This window comes from Aegilops tauschii, chromosome 1 (genome assembly GCF_002575655.3).
Source record: "Aegilops tauschii subsp. strangulata cultivar AL8/78 chromosome 1, Aet v6.0, whole genome shotgun sequence".
Taxonomy (NCBI): Eukaryota; Viridiplantae; Streptophyta; class Magnoliopsida; order Poales; family Poaceae; genus Aegilops; species Aegilops tauschii.
Window position 1 is genome coordinate 429,123,965 of NC_053035.3, and position 9,205 is coordinate 429,133,169.

Consider the following 9,205-nt stretch of genomic DNA (forward strand, 5'->3'; position numbering starts at 1 on the left):
AAATCACTTGTATATTATCTCATTCAGTTAAACTCCCCGCACAGCTGGAAGAGGAATCAACAAAACTGAACTCTGTGTGTTTGTACAGTCTAGAATTTTAGGATAATAAGTTACAAATGCGTAAACTGTGGACTTACCTAGAGACAAATCTCACATGTTATGACTGGAAAAGGGTGAAAAATATAGCATATGTCAGGTCAAAATAACATGGGGAGTAATAGGTTGAATGTATACAATTTCCGCAAAAAAAAAAAGTTGAATGCATACATGTCCAATAGGAAAACCATCAGCATCCCACTGTTTGCATGAAAGAACAGATAAATACAGTGAGAACAACTAAACATAGAACAGTTGAATTCAGAAAGAAACTGGTACACACTAGACAGTTAACAAAGACTATAACTACTCCCTCCGTCCCAAAATTCTTGTCTTAGATTTGTCTAGATACGGATGTATCAAGTCACGTTTTAGTATTCGATACATCCGTATCTAGACAAATCCAAGACAAGAATTTTAGGACGGAGGGAGTATATCAAAGATAACAGCCTGCCTGCAAAAGCGCTGCAAGATTTCAGAAATAACCATTCCCCTCAAACTCCAAACAACGGGATACACCAAGAACTGAAAGATATATAGCTAAAAAGTAATGCATCAAGTTCCTTGTAAAGATCTTCATACACCTCAGTAGATATCATGGATGAATGGGCATTACAACAAGCAAATTTTAATAGCATCCGTGCAAAAAATGTTGCAAGATCCCATAAATAATTGTTCCCCTCCCACTTTAAACAACAAAGATACATCAAGAAACGAAAGGTACAGCCAAAAATATCATCAAATTCTGCATAAGCAAGAAGCATGAAGAGTTCAGTCTCACCTGAGTACAGAATCAGAAATCAGGATCCTGTGTTGTAGCAGCACACATAGGGTATCCCCGTAGATACTAGTTCAACACAATAATGGTATCATGGATGAATAGGCTTTAAAACAAGCAAGAACTTTGCATATTACAGGAAGCTGGTTACATCTCTCGTTTCTGTGGGAGCAACATACTCGAATTTAATCAAAAAACATTCAACATGAGTCTAAATTTCGAAGGGGGTAAAAGTGCCGCCAATGGCGAACTACTTGTGACAACTGGCAAGGGTGCGAAAGCAAAAAAAATGCTCTTTTGAGTTCCTGGGCTCACAGCATCGTAAACTGTGTAGACTTACCTGGAGGCAAATCTCACATGATGAACTAGAAAAAAATTCGAAAGGTATAGCATATGTCAGGTCAAAAAAACCTGGGGACTAATAGGTTGATGGGCACAGAGCCAAATCGAGTATCCGGAGTGTATATGTGCAATAAGAAAACCATCAACATACTGCATCCCACTGTGACATGAAAGAAAAGGTAACACCAAGCCTGCCAAAATGTTGTAAGACCTCAAAAATAACCACTTCCATCCAAACAACTGGATACATCAATCAAGGAACTGAAAGATACAGCCAAAAAAAGAAATGCATCAAATTCCACATAGGCAACAGGATCCTGTGTTGCTGGAGCACGCGCGGGCACATGACACCTCAGTAGATACCATGGATGAGCGGGCATTACAACAAGCAACAACTTGCCTACAAACTGGAGGCGAAAGCAGCGATGATAGCTGGGAATGGGATTCAGCGAGATGGAAGCAAGCTACTCCGCCACTTGGGTTGTGCGTGAGAGACCAGCAAACTTCAACAGAGAAGCTGACATGGACCTGTTGCACAGTTCGATCTAGCTCACATGGCAACGCTCGGGCTTTCTTCTCCAACTCGAATTCCTAATGCATCTCATTCCCAGATGGTTCATCTATAAGTGCTTTGTTTTGTCACTCCCACCCCTTCGTGATGCCACTTGTTCTGTCGCTCTCTGCTTTCTTCTCCACCAGCTGTGTTTTATAGACAAGATCCATAGCTATAGTTGCACGGTTCAACCACTCAAAAGGTACAAACTTGAGTGTTTGCACGGATCGCCCGACATGGAAGATCTTCATACATTCATGTAAGGTTCCTTGAAATGAAATCACAAAATGAACTGATGACTCGAGCTACGTGGTCTTCCTCAGCTACTGAAGAAATACTCTATGTACTATGTTTTTACTCTGTTTTCAATATGCAGTACTTTATTTCGTGGTTCCATTTGCCCCTGAAAATTAAAGATATCTCATATTTTGTAAGATTATTGGTGATGGCTGCACATAAATCCGATTTGTTCCTTTTATTGTGAACCTGTGTGTATTTCTTACAATGTGTTTATCGCATTACATGGAGAAACTGAAGTCAAACCGCCCATACAGCAGGAAGAGCGATAACAAAACTGAACTCTGTTTATACAGTCAGGTATTTTAGAGAAATAAAATGCTCTTTTGAGTTCCGGGCTCACATTGACTTACTGGAGACAAATCTCACATGATGAACTCGGAAAAAAATAATGAAAGGTATAGCATATATCAGGTCAAAATAACCTGGGGAGTAATAGGTTGAATACATATGTGCAATAAGAAAACCATCAGCATCCCAGTGTTTGCATGAAAGTACAGCATATAGTACCATTGAATTCAGAAAGTATTTAATATATGAGCCAAATCTTTATTGTGTTTAATATATGAGGCAAATCTTTTACCTCTGTTTCGAAAACAAAAAAAAAACTGGTAGACAGTTGATAAAGACTAGAACTAAATATATCAAAGATAACAGCATGCCTACAAAAACGCTGCAAAACCTCGTAATAATCATTTCCCTCCAAACAACTGGATACATGAAGAAACTGAAAGATACAGCCATTAAATAAGAAATGTATCAAATGCCACGTAGGAGCACGCACAGGACACCTCAGTAGCTATCATGGATGAATGGGCATTACAACAAGCAACAACTTGTGTACTACATGAAACCGGGAAAGCTGCTCCTTTGCGAGTACATGGGAGCAGCATACTTGTGAATTTAACCCAAATTCATCCAACACGAGTCAAAATTACATCAGGGGTGGAAGTACCACCGCTGGCTAACTACTTGCGATGCCGTCTGCTACCACCACCTCTCCCTGGTGAATGTCGGCCTCCACGTTGTTGTGGTCTTCTACCACGGAAAGATGAGTTCCCCTGATTAAAGTGCCCAGAATTGAATTGCATAGGAGGCTGACCTCCATCTCCACGAGGTGAAGGTAGCGAATTGAACTGCATAGGAGGCTGACCTCCATCTCCATGGGGTGATGGTAGGGAATTGAACTGCATAGGAGGCTGGCCTCCATCTCCGTGCGGTGATGGTAGGGAATTGAACTGCATAGGAGGCTGGCCTCCATCTCCGTGTGGTGATGGGAGGCGCCCATGTCCTTGCATGTTTGCATTTCCAGGAGGCTGATCTCCATCTTCATGTTGTGATGGGAAGCGCCCAAATCCTTGGGTGTTGGGAAATCCAGCAGGCGGCCCTCGGTTAGCCATGTGTGGAAACTGACCAAAGTTGCCTTGCCCCATAGGAAATTGAGATGCCTGACCAAAAGGATGATTTACTGGCGGTCCACCAAATGGCATCATGTTTGCACTCATTGTGCTCCCTGGCATAAATTGTTGTTGGGCCATGGGCATTCCATTTGGGAAGCCACCAAAGTTCTGATTCTGTAAATACTGCTGGAACTGGTTGGCTCCCATAAGTATATTCTGCATAATATTAGCTGCAAGAGCAGCTCCATCAACTCCCATGTTTGGCTGCCCTGGAGGTGGAAGCCCGCCGGGCCAAACCATATTTGGCTGCTGAGAGAACTGCTGTGGGTTGATGAAGCAACTGCCCATCTGATTTGCAAGTTGAACAGGTGATGGCATAGCATGATTCATTGAGATTGACGGCAGCATTGTTGGTGCACTCATAGGAAAGTTTTGAGGACCCGTTTGTCGCGTTGTGCTGTCAGCAACAGCAGTTGCCATATCAGACCGGTGAAATCGAGGCTGTGGTCGGCGATCTGGTGTTGATGCATCATGGATTCTAGGTGACATGTCCCCTGGTGTACTCATCGGATAATTTTGTTGACCCAACTGATGTGTCACACTGTCAGCCATATCCGAGCGGTGGAAACGACGCTGTGACTGGTGACCAGATGTCGGTGTATCGTGGGTCCTCGGTGGCATGTCATTTCGAAATCCAGCACCCCTGGTCTGCGCCCTCTTCTTGTCACCAGAAGGTTTCTTAGAATCATGCGGCCTATCAGTCTGCCTTTTTACCAGTCGTAGTGATCTTTTGTACTCAGCCTCTTGCTCATCATCAGAGAATTCAGGTTCATCTGCCTCCTCATCATGGTCAGCAGATTCATCATAGCCTTTGGCATATAGCTCTTTCATATTTAGGATATGATCTGCAAACTCCGCAACAAAACAGACAGTAGTTCCTGCACTGATCCCAGCAGGCACTTCTTCCGCGGAATTATACCGCACAAGATAGTAAGGGTTTTTTACAGGTCCAAATATTTCATCAACAATGCCAAGTGGTGTCCTGCTCTCAGTTATCCAGAGTATAGAACCCTCAGTCAGGGGACTGTGTTCCACTGATCCTTCAACAATCACTCTCTCCCCCATGATCTGGATGACCAGCAAACAGACAACCAGTCAGTATATGGATCTCATAGGAAATATACTAGTATCTCAACAGTCTAAACAAGAACCCCTATCTGTCTACAAAAATATCTAACAACACACTGGAAAAATATGCTATTCAAAATAATAGCTGCATTAATGAAATGTATAGACACCATCATCCAAACACTTACAAATTCCAGAATGCACTACTAATACAGTAGAAACATACATCAGTGAGTACCATAGATCTCTGGTTCTTACATTACAATTAGCTACTGGTTTTAACACATACAGATAATGGTGACTGATTAAATCATCATCACATTACATAGAAAGAACAGGTACCTATAAAGTGCTGGAAAAATAAAGTTTTTGTTTCCAACAAATGCAAACAAAAATCTAGCTGAAGTAAAAGTTAAATTCAAGACTTACAGCTGTAATTGTTCCCACTGGAAGTGCCTTATGATGCGGTTCCAACTGCACTTCAATCTTTGGAACTGGAGGAAGTACCTGCAAGGTATATGGTACATCTACTTTAGAATAGAGATACAATCAAGGAACAATGATATTTTAACAGTTATATGTGTGGTTTTGGCATAGTTAAAAAAGGCGCGCCTAGCTCTATGCGATAGCAAAACGTCAAGTGCTTAAGTGTGCGCTTTGGTGAGAAAAGCACAAGGCAGTGGCAAACACACAATTAACGCCTAGTGCTTTTTTTAACTTTGGTTTTTGGCAACTGAGCCCAAGTGTGTTCATGTAGCAACTACATAGTAATAGAAAATAATTTGTCGCTATGGTAGCTACAGAAAGTGCAGGATTTTCAGAGGAACAAATGGATAACTAAGCATTTAACTTCTACTGGCCTATCAAATGAATAAAATTTGACCATGAAACAAATATTGATACAAGTCGGCTGCATCTAACTACAACCAAATTCTAACATGATAGCAAGTGATTCATATTATACTAGACGCAAGAGAGGTGCACATCGTGAGATAAACTTAATACCTCTACTTCATGTTTGGACTTGATAGGACCCTTTGGTGTTTCGTCATCATCCTCATCGTCGACTCCAACCATCAGCTCACCCTCTTCAAGGAGGGCCTCCATGTCACTGGGACCACCATGCTTTTTGGCCACCGGCACTTCGTCATCACTGCTCAATGAGGCTTCACTTGACTCCTCATCATTTTTGGCCGGCTCCTCCTCATCATCATCACTGCTCGATGAGGCTTCACTTAATTCCTCATCCTCGCTGCTCTCCGACTCTTTGTCCTTGCTTTCCTCCTCCCACTTGCCTCCTCCACGCTCCACCTCCTCATTTATCATGGTCCCAGAACTCATCTCAGCATCAACAGAAGCAATGGTACTAGTATCAGCATCAACAGCAGCTACGGTACTAGTATCAGCATCAACAGCACCTACGGCGCTCATCTCAGCGTCAACAGAAGCCCCGGTACTAGTCTCGGCATGAACAGCAGCTACGACACTAGCGTCAGCGTCAACAGCAGACATGGTACTATTGTCAGCAGCTACTGTATTCATCTCAGCAGCAACGGTGCTAGCCGTGGCATGAACGGCAGCTACGGTACTAGCATCAGCATCACCAGCAGCTACAGTACACATATCGGCATCAATCGCTGCCTCCAAACTATCCCCTTCTGCAACGAAATCGCCAATCCCCAACACAGGAGCCTGGCCCGGGCCAAGCTCCCCGCCCAATCCACCTCCCAGCAGCATCACGGCCTCCTTCTTGACCTCCAACAGGACGCCGCGAGGAGCGTCGAGCAGGCCGGGCGGCCCGCCCTTCTCCTCCGCCGCGACCTCCCCCTCCCCCAACTTGACGATTTGGTCCAAGCCCAACCCGCCGCTGCCGGACGCAAAATCAATCCCACCCGGACCAGCGGCCGCCTCGCCGAGGCCGAAGCTCTTGGCCAGCTCGCTCGCCATGGCCTGGTCGAAGTCGAAGTCGTCGAGGAGCCACTCCTCGACGGGGTCGAAGGCGGCGGCGGCGGCGGCCGGGTCGGAGGGTGGCGCGGGCGGCGGGGAGGGGGAGGGAGACGGGGGCCTAGGATGCCGCGCCATGCGTGGTGGTGGTGGGGGTGGGGGTGGGGGTGAGGTTTCGGGGAGGCGGCGCCATGGGTGGTTGATTTATCTCTGGTTCGGGGGGTTTAGGGTTTTAGGCCGCGGCGGCTGGCTGCGCGGCGCGGGGTGCGGGGAGGGAGGAGGGTGGGGAACGGCTCCTTGCTCTGCTCTGTAGTGTTCTCGCGCGGAGGGCTTGGGGTGTGTCTCCGTCCGCGAATCAGGGGTACACGTCGACGGGTCCACGCTGCACGAATCTCAGCGCCCGGTTTTGAAGGTACTCCCCTGCATTTTTACTCCGCATATAGTAACATTTATCTGAAGTCAAACTTTGAGCATATTTATAGTGAAAAATATAAACATCTACAAACACTAAAGTTACACAATATCAAATTTGAATTAATGACGCATCTAATGATATTGGTTTTGTATTATGAATGTTCATATTTTTTATAAAGTTGGTCAAACTTTACTAAGTTTGACTTCAAATAAATCTTATATGCGGAGTAGAAATGACCAGAGAGAGTAAATGTTTGTAACGGGTCGACTGATAGGGGTTCCAACTGCTATGGGACGAGCCACCACGGGCGGCAAATGCGACAACAACTAGCCCCTCATTTCCCCTGCCCCAAGCACACGGGACCTACAACGGCAGTGATGGGGGCGCTGGTACGGTGTTGACGGGGTGCTGCGATGGCGGGAACCGTGTGTTCCAACTGCGGTTGCCGAATGCTGGAACCAGTCGGCAGTGATGTTGTGACTGCGGCCGCCGCGTGTTGGAGCCAACGCCGAGAGATGCTACGACCATGGCCGCCACATGCTAGAACTGGTCGGCGGTGGCGTTGCGACCTGTGAATATGCTTCGTCGTCGTGGCGTGCGACGACTTCTGGTGGAAGTTGCGACCGACGCATGGGCTAGTTGCAATTGTCTCCTAGGATAGCTGCGACCGGTGACACTGGAAGATGTGGTTAGGGGCGAGCCAAGAAGATGTGACTGGCGGTGATGCGACCAACGACCCTAGAAGCGGCAGCTAGGGGGGAGCCAAGAAGATGCGACTGGGCGGTGGAGGATGTTGCGACTGAAGAGCCCAAAAGATGCGACCGACATGAGGCATAGATGCTACTCGGAGCTCGCGGCGGTGGGCAAGACCAGATGCTAGAATTGGCAATGGCCAATGTTGCAAGCAGGGGAGGGGGCTACCATAGAAAATTCCCGAAGCAGATATAGATGAGATTACAATAAAAAAGAAAAACCCAACAGCGCTTGTCGTGGTGGGCGCACGGCAGATGCCAAGGGATGGCTAAAGAGAGGAGGAGGCTCGAGGGCGCTGGTGGGCTCCAGAGGCGAGGTTGGCATGAGCGGGCGCGGGACGCCGGACATACCCAGGTTCGGGGCTCTCCGGAGAGATAATACCCCTAGTCCTGCCGAGTGTAGTTGGATGATCGACAGTACAATGTTGCTCCTGGAGCTGTATGAAGGAGGAAGGAAGCTGGCCAAGGCTTGGGCTGCTCCTTCTCTCCGGTGTTGCTGTTCTTTGTGGCTAGTCCTTCTGCTTTTCCTCCCGAATGATCGTGGGCTCCCGGGGGTTTTATAGTCCAACCCCTCGGGGGTACAATGGTAATGTTATAAGTCGGTGGGTCCGTGTAGTCGGTGTCCGGGGTCCCACGCTGGGCCCCGCTGAGGGCGTGTGGTTCGCCGGGTTCCCCTAGGTGCGGGCCCCGCAAGCCTAGGGGGACCGTGCGCCGTCTTGTCGATCGTCAGGGCGTGGCCGAGTCGAACCGTGTACAGTGCTCTCCGTCAGGTTGCCGCTTGCTGTCGTTAGCGGTGAGGATGGGGGCACTGTTGCCACGCCAGCCCTGGTCAGCGGGTAGGTGAGGGGCATTGTTGCCACGTTCCTGCTGACCAGAGGCATGGGCGGGGCACTGTTGCCTTGGGCATCGTTGATTGAAGTCTTGTCCCCGTCATACGGCCTGGATGGGACGGGAGTTGACCCGCGGCTGGATTGCGTAGCACGCCATGGGTGGCGCTAGCTTGGTGAGGAGGCCTTGGCCGTGCCGGGTTCGGCTATCTTGCGCCAGTTGTTGGGGCCGAGTCGACGTGTCTTGCCGGGTCGGCTAGTCTGGCCGGCTTGGGGGGCTTGGCCGGGTCGAGCGACCCGGCCAAGCGCGCGCCGGTATTGAGGGGCGGTGCCAGCCCCGTTGTTTTTGAAGAGGATCCGGGTTCCGTTGCCTGCCCGGGGTCCATCCCCCCGACAGTAGTCCCCGAAGCTGTGAAGGTCCGCCGTCTTCGGATGAGTGGGTCTTCGCAGTGTCCCCCTTAAGCAAGGTGGATTCTGCGAGCGCCAGGTCTGGCAACACCCACTGTGTGCCGGTTTTCTCGGAAACCGGATCGCGGCGTCTTGGTCGTGGTGGGGACCGAGAAGTCCGCCGAATCTTGGGGCAATCCCTCGGGCTTTGCGCGGGCGCCACGTGGTGCTCAGAAGCCGGAGGGGCCTGACAGGCCACGCGCGTGACGGGACCGGGCGACGGGCT

At 48.5% G+C, this 9,205-nt stretch overlaps 1 non-coding gene across 1 annotated transcript; it reads right to left on the reverse strand.

Moving 5' to 3' along the window:
* Nucleotides 1-2,740: 2,740 nt before the first annotated feature.
* On the reverse strand, nt 2,741-6,849 carry LOC109745497 (uncharacterized). Its single transcript, XR_005756438.3, has 3 exons — nt 5,600-6,849; nt 5,024-5,101; nt 2,741-4,594 (listed from the first exon to the last, which is right to left on the reverse strand). It is a non-coding gene; the product is annotated as an uncharacterized protein (transcript).
* Nucleotides 6,850-9,205: the final 2,356 nt, after the last annotated feature.